The sequence below is a fragment of the Haliaeetus albicilla genome, chromosome Z (genome assembly GCF_947461875.1).
Source record: "Haliaeetus albicilla chromosome Z, bHalAlb1.1, whole genome shotgun sequence".
NCBI lineage: Eukaryota > Metazoa > Chordata > Aves > Accipitriformes > Accipitridae > Haliaeetus > Haliaeetus albicilla.
The window spans coordinates 41673709-41688656 of record NC_091516.1 but is presented as its reverse complement, the minus strand read 5'-3'; the positions used below and the strand labels follow the sequence as shown (position 1 = coordinate 41688656).

Genomic DNA, 14948 nt, shown 5'->3' with positions numbered 1-14948 from the left:
CCCACTGGGTCCTGGACAGGTGTGCCCAGCAGGGACTCAAGGGACACAAAATATCTGGGTGCGACTGATGCTTCTGGGTGGGGATACCATTTTGGACCCATGCCACGTAGTGGCAGCCATTGTGTGGTTTGTGTTGGCCCTGAGAGCCCCCAAGGAAATGCCTGGCCAGGCCCCGAGCACAGCAGCTGCAGGTGGAAAGGAGGGATGGTACCAGCACATTGTCTGTCCCTTCCCAGTGCTTACCAGTTTGCCCCAAAGCTGGCCAGGATCTGCTCTTCCCGAGGCATGAAAACAAGTTTACAGGCTCCTGCTGTGAACAGTACCCCTAGAGCCTGCTCAAGTTTTCCCCAGTGCAACACAGCTCTTCTTCACCGCCATTTAAACCTGTTGCTTCTTAATTACCACAGCAAGGCTTCAGCTTTCCTTGAAACCTCTGGCTTTTCTTCTCGCTCCAAACAGACTGATTGCTTAGTCTGTCTTCAGAGATATTTCAATAAATGCCCCTGTCCTGGACACATTACAGGCAGGTTCATTTACGCAAGACAGAGGGCATCAAGTTCAGGAATAGCACTGATTTTTCCCAGTTGCTACCTGCCAGCTTGCACTGACAGTGACCAAAAGGAGGGAGCCAGCTTTCCTGTAAAAGATGGGAAGATTGCAGAACAAGGTGGCTGTAGGCTGAGCATGGCAATTAGAGGCTGCTGGTGGACTCGAGGCCCTGACTTTAGTGGCCAAGGAGTCTAAAGCCTAGTCCTCAGGACAGTGCTGTAGTGGCAAGTATCCAAGATCAGAAGACACTCTCCTGGAGGTGGTTGTAGTCAAGGCTAATGGACTTATGCATTAGATAAAAGGGTGTATTAGATGCAGAAGAGCACAGATTATTTAACGGGATCCTGGCTGCATCTGCTGCCTCTTCCTTCTAGCTGCTGGAGCAAATCTTTCACACGCAGACGAAGACCGTGTAAAGCCATGTGTAAAGCTATGGCCAACACTTGAGATTGACATCATTTAGTTCAGAGTGCCTTGATATCCATTTCAAGCCTCTATCCTCCAAAATGTTCTGTGGCTGTGGGGCTTTTTTATCACTGCCAGATAAAACTCAAGTCCCCTTACAAAGCTTCTCTCACTTCACTGTGCCCGTCAAACACAAAAGGTGGCCCAAGGACCATACAGCAAACAGCACTACTCCTATGACAGCCGAGTAGTCCTCCAAGAACCAGCTATTTAATGTTCATTTCTTACAGATCTATACAGTAAAAGCTCATATGCAGTATTTCTATCAGCTTTATTTCTTACTGGAAGAAGGAAAAATTTGGTAACACTTCAAAAAAGAAAACTCTAAAGAAGTGATCTTCAGGAGTGTCCCATTAGATTTCATTTCATCTTACCCAGCTGCAAGGTAGCAGATGTCTTACCCTGTAAAGCCAGCCTAAGTGGTCCATTTTCTTCATAGTGGTCTATGAAGAAATGATGAAAATCTTGAGTGCGCTCACATGGCATGTGCAAGACAACCAGGGGATCAGGCCCAGCCAGCATGGGTTCATGAAAGGCAGGTCCTGCTTGACCAACCTGATGTCCTTCTATGACCAGGTGACCTGCCTACTGGATGAGGGAAAGGCTGTGGATGTTGTCTACCTGGACTTCAGTACAGCCTTTGACACTAGGCCTCATGGTGTACTCCTTAAGAAGCTGGCAGCTCATGGCTTAGACAAGTGTACTCTTCACTGGGTAAAAAACTGGCTGGATGGACAAGCCCAGAGGGTTGTGGTGAATGGAGTTAAATCCAGTTGGCAGCAGGTCACAAGTGGTGTTCCCCAGGGCTCAGTATTGGGGCCAACTCTGTTTATGATCTGGATGAGGGGATTGAGTGCACCCTCAGCAAGTTTGCAAATGACACCAAGTTGGGAGGGAGGGTTGATCTGCTCGAGGGTAGGAAGGCTCTACAGAGGGATCTGGACAGGCTGGATTGATGGGCCAAGGCCAATTGTACAACATTCAACAAGGCCAAGTGCTGGATCATGCACTTCGGTCACAACAACCCCATGCAGCACTACAGGCTTGGGGAAGAGTGGCTGGAAAGCTGTCTGGCAGAGAAAGACCTGGGCGTGCTGGTTGACAGCCAGCTGAATATAAGACAGCAGTGTGCCCAGGTGGCCAAGAAGGCCAATGGCATCCTGGCCTGTATCAGAAATAGTGTGGCCAGCAGGAGCAGGGAAGCGATTGTTCCTCTGTTTTTGGCACTGGTGAGGCTGCACCTTGAGTACTGTGTGCAGTTTTGGGCCCCTCACTACAGGAAAGACATTGAGTTGCTGGAGTGTGTCCAGAGAAGGGCAACCAAGGTGGTGAGGGGCCTGGAGCACAAGTCCTGTGAGGAGCGGCTGAGGGAACTGGGGTTGTTTAGTCTGGAGAAAAGGAGGCTGAGGGGACACCCTATTGCTCTCTACAACTACCTGAAGGGGGGTTGTAGTGAGGTGGGTACTGGTCTCTTCTGTCAGGTGGCTGGTGATAGGACAAGAGGAAATGGCCTCAAGTTGCGGCGGGGGAGGTTTAGATTGGATATTGGGAAAAATTTCTTTACTGAAAGGGTTGTCAGGTATTGGAACAGGCTGCCCAGGGAAGTGGTTGAGTCACCATCCCTGGAGGTATTCAAAAAGAGTGTAGACAAGATGTGGTGGGTTGACCCTGGCTGGATGCCAGGTGCCCACCAAAGCTGTTCTATCACTCCCCCTCCTCAGCTGGACAGGGGAGAGAAAATATAACAAAGAGCTTGTGGGTCGAGATAAGGACAGGAGAGATTACTCACCAATTACCATCACGGGCAAAACAGACTCAGCTTGGGGAAAATTAACTCAATTTATTACAAATCAACAAGAGTAAGGTAACGAGAAATAAAACCAAATCTCAGAACACCTTGCCTCTACCCCTCCCTTCTTCCCAGGCACAACTTCACTCCCGGATTCTCTACCAACCCCCCCCGAGCGGCATAGGGGGACGGGGAATGGGGTTTACGGTCAGTTCATCACACGTTATTTTCTGCCACTTCATCTTCCTCAGGGGCAGGACTCATCACACTCTTCCCCTGCTCCAGTGTGGGGTGCCTCCCATGGGAGACAGTCCTCAACAAACTTCTCCAACATGGGTCCTTCCCACGGGCTGCAGTTCTTCATGAACTGCTCCAGCATGGGTCCCTTCCATGGCGTTCAGTCCTTCAGGAGCACACTGCTCCAGTGTGGGTTCCCTGCGGGGTCACAAGTCCTGCCAGAAAACCTGCTCCATGGGCTCCTCTCTCCACAGATCCACAGGTCTTGCCAGGAGCCTGCTCCAGTGTGGGCTTCCCACGGGGTCACAGCCCCCTTCGGGCACCCACCTGCTCTGGCATGGGGTCCTCCACGGGCTGCAGGTGGATATCTGCTCCACCATGGACCTCCATGGGCTGCAGGGGGACAGCCTGCCTCACCATGGTCTTAACCACAGGCTGCAGGGGAATCTCTGCTCTGGCACCTGGAGCATCTCCTCCCCCTCCTTCTGTACTGACCTTAGTGTCTGCAGGGTTGTTTCTCTTACATGTCCTCACTCCTCTCTCCAGCTGCCATTTCCATCTGTCCCAACTTTTTTTCCTTCTTAAAAATGTTATCACAGAGGCATTACCACTATCGCTGATTGGCTCGGCCTTGGCCGGCGGCAGGTCTGTCTTAGAGCTGGCTGGTATTGGCTCTGTCGGACACAGGGGAAGCTTCCAGCAGCTTCTTACAGAAGCCACCCCTGTAACCCCTCCCCCTGCTACCAAAACTTTGCCACACAAAGCCAATACACAATCACTTCAGGATATGGTTTAGTGGGCATGGTTGATGGTTGGATTCGATGATCCTGAAGGTCTTTTTCAACCTAAATGATTCTATGATTTCCTTCACACTTGGCAGCCCAGCAAGCCAAATTTTCATTCATGCCAAATCCTATCTCACTCTGGCAGTACTCCAAGGGATCTTCAATACCAAATACTTCTTAAGTATGTTGTCCTCCTGTAGTACCTTAGCTTGCTAAGGGCAACAAAATCTTTATGTCAGCTGTGCTTTCTTCTACTGTGCTTTCTTCTACTGTGTGGTACCTTAGCCTCGTGTTAAGGCCAACAAGATCTTTATGTCAACTGTGCTACCTGCCAGGCTCCACCTACTTTCAGTCTGGCCTGCAATGTCTGGCAGTGACTTACAGAGCCTGCCAAAAGTCATTCCTGTCAGCCATATTCCAGTTGTGAAGTTTTTGATGAGACCCATCACCATGGGAAGACTTGCTCCAGGACCCTAGTGCTTGGATGACAGCAAGACACTGCTCCCAGTGAAATCCCTTCCCTTCCCTTCTCTTCTCTTCTCTTATGTCCAAGGTCACTCCAAGAGCCTTGGGTGGATTCTTGTGCAGCATTCATAGAATCACAACATCATAGAATCACAGAGCCATAGAATGGGTTTGGGTTGGAAGGGCCTTTTAAAGATGATCCAGTCCCACCCACCTGCCATGGGCAGGGACTTCTTTCATTAGATCAGGTGGCTCAAAGCCCTGTCTAACCTGACGTTGAACACTTCCAGGGATGGGGCATCCACAACTACTCTGGGCAACCTGTTTCAGTATCTCAACACCCTCATAGTAAAGAATTTCTTCCTTATAGCTCATCTAAATCTACCCTCTCTTAGTTTATATACAGACCCCAAGTCTGTACTGATATTGGGGATTGCCCCCAGTCAGGTGCAAAACCTTGCAGTTGGCCTTGTTGAACTTCATGACGTTCACTTTGGCCCACTTCTCAAACCTGTCAAGGTCCCTCTGGATGGCATCTCTTCCCTCAAGCATATTGACTACACCGGTCAGCTTGGTGTCATCTGCAAACTTGCTTAGGGTGCCCTCAATCCCACTGCCAATGTCCTTAATTAAGATATTGAACAGTACCAGTTATTATGCTATAAAAGAAAATAAAGGCATGAAAACTGCAGAAAAAGTCTCACTATTACTATCAATCATCTCAGTGGCATTGCTATTCCCACCCATGGTGCTTTCTCCCCCTTCCTCTGGCTCTATGCCCACCGTTTCCTCACATGTCTGCTGGGCCCAACTACCTCCTCCACCCAGAAGCCCTCCAAACTCAGTACAGAGCCTGCGGTCTGGTACTAGCAATGGAAGTGCCATGTTCCTGGGCTATGGGACTCAAGAGATGGGGTGCACCTGCTGTGGATCCTGTTACACCGCGGGGCAGAGGAACGGGGACAGGAGACTGGACAAGGCTCAGGTCAATGGGCAAGCTGAGGCACAAGCCCCTCTGCTTTGGTTTCCCTCGTGAAAGGTGGCAATGCCTTGCACCAGCCATTTCCTCAGGGATGCTCCAGTTGAAGCAGAGCTGTTGTTCTTTGGAAACACCCCCACCCCGCTGTGATCCGGGGGTGTTACAAGTGCTTCATGGGGGTCCATCTGGTGGGGATGTCTTCTGCAGTGCACAGAGAGAGCATTGTGGGTCAGGGACAAAGCAAGGGTTTTCTAATGCGTGTCAACCCATAGAAATTGCCAAGCCATCCGGCTGCTCTGTCTTCTCGTCTCTGCAGAGTCTTTCCAAGAGTGTGGGTGTGGGCTTTCCTGGGAAGAATTTTGCAGTTTCTTCTTGCCTTTGGTTTTGAAAACCAATGCCTGCAGCCAAAAAGAATGTGCTGGGGGGCTTGTTCTGACCTGGCAGGGGAAAATCTGAACAGTTCACAGACAGCAAGGAAACCAGTAGGGTCTCAGTAGCAGTCTAGGTCTAATTCTTAGTACAAGAAAAGAAAGAATTGAAGAGTACAGAAAAAAATCCTCAGTTTTACTAACAGTGTTAAAGGGTGGGATGTTAAGGTGGTGGTTTCTACTTGGCCACATTAGGATCTCCTTGGGATCTTGGTATGATTTGCTAACATGCATTCAGTTCTTGCCCTTTCTTCTTTGATCTGTTACTCCCTGTTTCCTCTGAATATACTGAATGTCTCCTCTGCATATGCCAGGCACTAGTTCTGCATTCCCTTTTCTCCCCCAGAAAGCATGTGTTAGCCAGCTCCAGGCTGGTATCTCTGCTGCTGTTTCTAGATTTGGGCTTGAGGACACTGCAAAAATCTGAAGATGCACATGAATTTGCAGAGGTGTGTAGGTGTGACCCAGTTCATTTCAATGGGCTGAAACCCAGGGATGTCCACTACTAAGGAATTTGAACAAGCTTCCAATTACTTTCACCTGAGAAATATCCTACCTTGCACTAGTGTTCTGACATTTTCACAGCAGGCTTCATTAGGAAAAAGTTTCTGATTACAGCTTTTATTGTACAACTCCACTCAAGTGACATACATGCTGCCCACACATTCTTCTCTATCAACACTCCAGGTTGGACCTAAGCTTTTAGTGCCTACATGGTGCTTTTTAGTGATAGGAGAAAAGCTTCATTATCTTTTTTTATTTTAGGATTGAGATTAAATTTGAGTAGCATTCATGCTACTTAAGTTCTGTGACATTTTTGCACATTCTCCAACATGCTGCATGCCTCAGGAGCCTGGGCTCGCTTTGCTGCACAGTACCATCTCTGCTTGTGCAAGGTGACAGTGCACAGCGACCAGGTCATACCACTCACCTGAGTATAGCAGTATGGCACTGCTGACATATACGCTCCAGGCCCTTTTATTGGAACTTTGCAGTGCATTCTTTCGGTTCTGGCATCCCAGCTGCTGTGCATAGATGGCTGCTGCCTAGAAGGCAGCATGGAGATCTCATCTGTCCCTTCCCAGTTCGGCCAGTTCAGATGACTTGGCTTATTGTTTCAGGTGCTGCCCCAGTGCAGAAGAGTTTGGGAAAGTTTGGCTCCATCCTGAATTTTGCTTACAAGAGTGCTTTAAGCATTCTTCCACCTACCCCTCCAAAAGTCTATTTTTAAAAGTACCAGTTTGCAAGGTCAGAGCATAGAGAGTCTCAGTGTGCATACCCTAGATACAGAATAGCTGAACAAGGAAGGAGGAACCAAGAAGATGTGAGAATATGAGCTGCTCAGAAAGAAGCACCAACTTTTCCCATGCAGACAATAGGTGCTTCAGTTTACACAATGCTGTGCAGACAGAACTTAATCAGTATCTACTGCAGGTCACAACAGCATCAATGCACCACCCACAGAAACACAAACACCATCACTCATACCTTGTGCAGTTGCTGCTGATTGGAAGCAGAATGTTTATTCCTTAGAGCAATTTAGACCATATGTAGTTTTGTTCTAGACTTGCTTTAAAACTTCTGCAGACATGAGAGCCTTAAAACACGTCCACACAAGCCAGAAACAGTCAATTTAACATTCTTCAAATTTTTAGGAATAGAAGCTGAAAGGATTCTTTTCCATGCACAGTAGATTTCTGATGGTACAACAGATCTTTCAAATGAAGCATTAAAGAGGACCACACTGTAGCTAAGTAACACTTGTTTCATCAAATGCCTCCCCATTTGTATATAGCTGCCTTTGTCAAAAAAGCCAAACAGCCACATCTGAGTCAAAAGCTCAGTAAAATTGCCCTGTTCCCTCTCCTGCCCAAAGGATCCTTGCGAGTACAATCTTTGTTTTCATTACCTTGTCAAAGAGCCACTGCAGTTCCTCAGGAGTCAAGAGTATGTAAATACGAGCACAATACAGAGCTGCTTGGCTTGGAAATGTCTGTTGTTACTGAGAGGACATGATCAAATAACCGCGAGCCAGTCAAGTGGGAAGACTTACTGGCTCAAACAGCATGATGTTAAGATTGCTCTGGGCACCCAAATCTCTGTGGCAAGTGTGCTGCTTAGCTATATACCACATCAAACATAGCTTCAGTAGCTACTGTACAGACATTGTTCAGGTACTTTGAAAGTCACACTGAGCACAATGCTCTCAAAGGCATCTGGTACCCAGCAAACTTGAATTCAGATTGGTTGCAGAATGCTGAAGTCCTTGCAAAATCAAGAACAGCTGCAGAGTTTACATCTATTTAAAATGAGGTTATGGTATTCTCAGAAGAACAATCACTTTAAACAGATTAATATCCCACTACCATCTATTGTTCTTGTCATGGTTTAAGTGCAGCCAGCAACAAAGCACAAAAGGGCAGCTTGCTCACTCCTCCCCTCCTGGCGGGATGGGCAGGAGAAAATATAACAAAAAGCTCATGGGTTGACACAAGGACAGGGAGGGATCACTCACCACTTATGCTCATGGGCAAAAGACTCAACTTGGGGAAAAAACACAAAAACAATTTAATTTGTTACCAATCAAATCAAAACAGCGTAGCAAGAAGTAAAACCAAATCTTAAAACACCTTTCCCCCACCCCTCCTTTCTTCCTGGCTCAGCTCCACTCCCGATTTTCTCTAACTCCTCCCCTCAGCAGCGGCACAGGGGGACGGGGAATGGGGGTTGGGGTCAGTTCATCACACGTCTCTGCTGCTCCTTCCTCCTCAGGGGGAGGACTCCTCACTCGTCCCCTGCTCCACCGTGGGGTCCCTCCCATGGGAGACAGTCCTTCACAAACTTCTCTGGCATGAGTCCTTTCTGCAGGCTGCAGTCCTTCAAGCACAGACTACTCCAGCGTGGGCTTTCCCATGGAGTCACAGCCATCTTTGGGGGCACCCACCTGCTCTGGCGTGGGGTCCTCCCCAGGCTGCAGGTGGGCATCTGCTCCCCCGCTCCCCTCCATGGGCTGGGGGGGCACAGCCTGCTGTCTCACCATGGGCTGCAGGGGCATCCCCTCCTCCAGAGCACCTCCTCCCCCTCCTTCTTCACTGACCTTGCTGTCTGCAGAGGGGTTTCTCTCACCTTCCACTCCCCTCTCTGCTGCAGGCTCCCCTTCTTAAATCTGTTCTCCCTGAGGTGCTACCACCGTTGCTGATGGGCTCAGCCTTGGCCAGAGGTGGGTTCGACTTGGAGCTGAGGAAGCTTCTAGCAGCTTCTCACAGGAGCCACCCCTGCAGCCCCTCTCCCACTGCCAAAACCCCACCACACAAACCCAATACAGTTCTAAAACTATATCAATGCTTCATGAGGTTTTTGCCACATCTGGCTATTAAACCTCCCAATATTTTGTTTGGTTTTACATGCAAATACCAAGTCTCTCCTTTCAAAAAGATCAATAAATTAGCCTCTCCTCTCAAATTCCCTGTCTGTAATAAAGCAATGCACAGTTTTTACTAAGAACAAACAGCATATATCCTCTGTGATGTCAATGAACTAAGAGTGCACAGCTTAAGATTTACTGAGTTCCTTAATCTCTGATTTTGGACATAGCTAACTGGCAGCGAAGGAGAAGCTGAGAACTTTCAGGTGGCTTGGTGCCTAGATGTGTATGTGCTGTGTAGGAACAAGCATCTAAACAGACACCAAAAAATGATGCCCAAATTGTTCAGACTATATTATTTTCATATACAGGCTGGAACTCCTTTCTGAAAGCCAGAATATTTCTGACAAGGCTTTTGCAAAGTGACTCTGTCCTTCTGCCTTTAATCTGCTGAGTCTGAGGAAATGGAGTGGAGAAGAGTAATCATCTTAATCCAGAATTCTGAAGAGAATTAAAAAATATCAAGCACATGGCATCTAGTTAACTGAATCACAGTGATGTTTCAGTTCCTGGCTATTTCAGACTCTGAATATCCCAACTTTGTCTTTCACTCAGTGTAGCTGCAGAGCTAAGCAGCAAGGCACCATCACCTGCAGGCCACTCTCTTGGCTAGCTGTTGTCAGAGGCATGCCAGCATTACGGCCAGGTGCTGTGCAGATCCACCCAGATGACCACCCTGCCAGTATGGCAAGCATGAGAGAGGGGATTCACTCACCACTCTCCCTTGTGCTTCCTTCTGGGTCCAAGTCTCAGGCCCCACTCCCTTTTTGTGACTGGAGCTTTCCTCGCACTAGGAGTACACAGTTGTTGAACTACCTGCCAGCTCTGACTTGCCCCTCAGAAGCAGATCAAACTGTCTGGCATTAGCAGCTTGAAGAACAATCTCCCTGGAAATCTCCCTGCTTGGATTACAAAATCAAACACAAGCTAGAGCTTAAGCAAGGGGGTTTTAACTTGTTCAAGGAAGCTAGGGCCGGGAGGACAAATGCACCCAAAATCCTGGTGGCTCAGCGCTACATATTTTGAGAGAGAACCTGTAAATATTTATTTCTGCTTCAGCTATTAAGATTCCCTGCCATTCCCTGTTCCAAGTATACTACTATGTGGTCTGCATCAAGTGGATCAAGCACACATATAACCTGCTAATTTTCTACTTGGAGCTCAAGCCTTCAGCCAACATGATAAAAAGGGATTGGCAGCAGTTGCACTACAAACAAATCTGAATGCCTCACCAGGGCTCATCTTCAGAGGCAGATGAGGTGCCTTGAGGTCAGAGATCATAGAATCATAGAATCGTTTAGGTTGGAAAAGACTTTTAAGATCATCCAGTCCAACCACCAACCCAACACCACCATGCCCACTAAACCATGTCCTGAAGTGCCTTGTCTACGCGTTTTTTGAACACCTCCAGGGATGGTGACACCAACATTTCTCTGGGCAGCCTGTTCCAAAAGATCTGCAAATACCTTGAGATGTTGGGTGTTTCAGTTTCTGGAAGTGCTGTGCTATAGTTTTGTCTCTTGTATGCTTTCTGCGTGGGAAACCTTCAGAAGTCAAGGGCTTTAAGATGACTGGATAATCAGTGAACAGTGCCCTATGTGCTGCCAGGCACTTGAAGGCAACTGTATTCTACCAGCGCTTTTGCAGATCCTTTGAAATTACTCTGTAGCCAGTCACTAGTGGCAAGCTTCCGGGGTTAATACAAGAACCAAGACTATTTAGCATCTTCTTTACCCGCTGGTGTGATGGGATGGCATGCACTCTCAGCAAGTTTGACGGTCCATACACACCTGTGCAAAGATTTCCAGCAAGCATTTACTGTTAGCTGTAAGCAGTCCCAAAGTGGGGGGTGCAATGGGGTGGGTGAAGAACCACTGTTTGAACTACAAGAGCTGAGGCAACCAACCTCACCCTTGTGCAAACAAAGAACCCAAATTCAGTGCCCCAGACAATTTTTTGGTAGTCCTAAAATTGAAGTGTGAGGCTTCTTAGAATGTGTATGTGAATGTGTGTGAGCAGGACAGTAACCTTAGTGCCATCCAGCGGTTGGCAGCCTGGTTTAGATTACACCGGTGTCCAACCATTGAGGAAAAGCATTTTGTTGTATGGCTTCAGACTCTCCTGAGCTAATCGCATATCCCAGTAATACCATTTGACATCAGACTTAATGAGGCACCAAAGCTATGTTTTCTGATATAAGTAGATTTGAAAAGTCTTCCAGACCTAAAAATAAATGAAAGTAGCCAAGAAGGAAGCCAAAAGGCTCTAAAATATTCTTTATTAGAAGCATCAACATCAGTTTTGGGTTTTAGCTCCAGAGAAAGATACACAGAAACAGATGAAGAGTGATAACGTTGCAATGTAAAGACTGAAGTACCAGAGTGCAGGAATTCCTCCCTGCACATGTGGCAGGCACAAAAACTATTGTACTCTAGTCAGTCACTGGTCACTTGATAACAGCTGTGTACACCACCAAAGGCATTTTCAGGAAGGAAGAAATTCGTACTGTTATTAACATTGGTAATGAAAACAGGCTTTTCCCCCTCATTTGTTATTTAATGACTCTGTTCCCAAGACACTCCTTACCCAACCTTCTCTGGTCAAAAGCCCCATCTTTGTAGGGGTCATCCAAATAGCAGTCTGTATGTGAAATGCAGGCATTCCTCTGTGGCATTCTCCTTCCAGACTAAAGACTGCTGCAGACTTCCCTCCTACCTCCTGCTTTATCTTTGGTGAGAGCTAATGTTCAGAAGTTGTCCCAAACCTATGGGGGTAAATTTAAATTAGTTTTAGGCTGAGACATGGAAGGTCTTGCAGATTCCCTCCTGCCTGCCAGTACTTCAGTGACTCAAATCCTTGAGGTACTCTGCCTGAGCTGACCAGGCAGTGCTCAGCCCCAGTTACTCTGCATTCTGCTCGCTTTTTTCATCTGTCTACCTCTTTGTGGCCTTTTGAGGGGCTTGTGTACTAAACCCTACTTGGCCTTGGCAAATGTGAGGCTTGTATCTCAGGTGCCCTTTTTTTAAGCAAGTATTTCTACTTCTGTCCAGTCTCAAAAGACCAAATCCTGGAGTATTTGTAATTCCAAGAGGTAAGGAACTGTTCCAAACTCTTTATGTCTTTGGCAGTGGATTTCTGCATGAAGTCACGCATGTGCTATAGTATGTTTGTTATCCTTATAATAAACACCATGGTTCAATGAGCAGTTGTTCTCTCTTTTGTACTGTGTTTTCCTAGAGAGCTGATTGCTCTAGGGGCAGCTTAAGACTGCATGCTGAGCAGCTTTCTCACAGAGCAACAGAGAGCTGTCAGCAAAGGAGAGAGACGGGAAGAGCCAGGTAAAAGCAAGGATTGATTTTAGATTGCTCTGCTATCAGCTCTTTCTGGCTTTGCTCTGGCAGCTCTTTTTCTTCAATGCCTGTGTCATGCTTACCATGAGAGTGAACATATCCCAGCCAAAGATTCTGCTGCCAACATTATTTAGTATTGCTCTAAATAGCATCCCCCTTCCCCTTGCCAAGCTCTCCCCCATCACATTATGGGGAGAGTATGCTCTGTGTCAAGAAATGCTGCACTTTCATTTTCCTTACCATTCCATCCACCAGAATACTGAAGACATAACATCTTAAAACAACCTATTCTGGCTGTAACTTCAGGCCAGACCTTAAAGAGGTTTATTTTATTTTCATTGATTTTAATGTTGGTTTAGCACATAAAAGATTTTTTAAAGGGAGCAGGGGATCTGCAGGTTAATGGACATCTATGCTGTAGGTGTCTGGTGTGACATGGCACTGGATGATGTTCTCCATCAAAGCTAGAATTAACCTGGTGTGTTAGCCACTAACTGGATGAAGATCTAGTTGACAGCTCTCAAAATGCGACTGTAAAGAGGAACTTGGCCTCCACTGGGACAAGAACCACTCCCAATGCTGTTAAGTATGTTCCCAATGACCTGAAAGAACACAACTACCTCTAGAAAAAAATCAGACAGCATGTGCCTCTTGCATATAGTAGATAGAGGTAAAAGGATGTCATAAAATTGGAGTGGAGCAGGGCAAATTCAAACTTTAAATGATGTGCACATTTTCATCTATGACGATAATTAATCACTGAAGTGTTCACTAACAGTTATGACAAATGCTTAACCACTTTGCCATTCTTCAACTTCAGGCACGCTAAAATACACCAGCTCACAAAGAAAGAGTAGGGAAGTCCTATAGCCTGCCTTCCCTGGGAAGGCAGATTGGTTGATCACAAAGGCCTATCTTAACCTTCAAACAGCAGATGGGCCAGGAGGGGAGACTGAAGGAAAACTGTTCTTCTGTCACAAGGGTACATATTACATGGAACAATGTTGCTAAAAATACTGTGGTCTCCACCATGCACCTTGCAGCAAGTCCTGGTTTGAGTCTGTATTTGTGATAAAGGAATATTTGATGTGTTCTCCTGAGTTGGTCAAAACCACATGGGAGATAAATGGGTGATCACTCATGATTAACAACAAGGCTTGCTCCCGTCTCTGGAAGAATATGGTGCTATAAATGTTGCATATCCCTTTTCATACAGGTCTTGGCCATGCTGTGGATTTGGAAAAGTGAATGTTGGAAATCTTCCCTTCCTCTTTTGACATACAGATATTTGCCACAAAGTGTTTAGCCTGAATTTCTGACATCCAGACATCTAACCATAAAGCACAGCTTGCTTCCTCTTGGTCTTTGGAAAGGCAAAAATGGTGAAAAATTGCACAAAATATGTGTTTGGATTGGTGTGGGTGGGCGGGAGTTGGCTGCAGCTTTCAAAACTTCAGATGACTTGTAAATGTCTATTTGCTGTTTGTAAAATTTAATGGCATTCTGCCAATAAGGCAGCTTAGAAAAAAGTGCATGCATTCTTTAGGATAGGTGTGAATTTCCATCTGTTGACAGGCATTGCCTCCTGCCCAAAGTAAGGGAGACTCGTAGATCTCCGAACTCTACCCACTGCAATGTCTGTTTTTTTCAATTTCAGAGAGAGGGAGAGGATGAGTTTCTGATGAGCTTCTTTGTAGTTCTGAGACCAGAAATAGTGGATATAAAAGCAGAACCTTCATTCTTTTTTTTTTTTTTTCTTTTTAGGGTATATTTAGGTTCTCCAACTTCTTTCAAAAGATTTTACCTTCAAAGTGCATGAATAGCTTTCCCTGCTGTGCTCTGAAACACAAGGACTTCCAGAGCTGGAAACACAGTCAGCGTTTCCATCACAACAGATGAGCATTTTATATCTTCCTGTGTGGAATACCTGGCTGAGCCTGGGTCTGAGGACAAGGGAGAGCTGGGAAATTGAAAGGGGGCAAAGGAAAACATATGCCTAGTTACCCAACTGGCTAAGTGCTCTTCTTGCTCTGCTCCAGCCCAAGGTGTCTCCTCCCTCTGGCAATGAAGCCATGCTGTTCTCCAACTCTCAGATCAGGCCCTGGGCTGGAGCGCTGGCAGTATCTGTGCTTCTTCCCTCACTAACCAGCTTCCTTAGAGCTAACTGTCATTTTACCCAGGACAAAAAACAATTCAGAGGAAAACAGGTCTGAAAACTACAAGGTGGCTGTTCCCAACTCTTGCCTTCTCAGCTGATATTTCACTCTCCCACAGAAGGATCCTTGCAAGTCTACGCATCCTATAGATTTCACAGGTTTGGGTTGTACCTCTGTTTCATCCACTTCCAAGTACAGTTGACTCTTGCTGTTTGGGAAATGGCCCTTGAATCCAGCTCAGACTTTTGATCTGCCTTTGTGGAAGGTAAGTCGCTTTTTAACTGCTCACACTAATTTGATCAGTTAACTCACAGCATCAAA

At 46.6% G+C, this 14948-nt stretch overlaps 1 protein-coding gene across 1 annotated transcript in view; it reads right to left on the bottom strand.

Moving 5' to 3' along the window:
• Positions 1-9979: 9979 nt before the first annotated feature.
• Positions 9980-14948, bottom strand: part of ABCA1 (ATP binding cassette subfamily A member 1) — a 384145-nt gene continuing 379176 nt past the window's right edge. Inside the window, exon 53 of the transcript XR_011323420.1 lies at positions 9980-10004. The gene's annotated coding sequence lies outside the window, so the exon portion shown is untranslated. The remainder of the gene's footprint in view (positions 10005-14948) is intronic.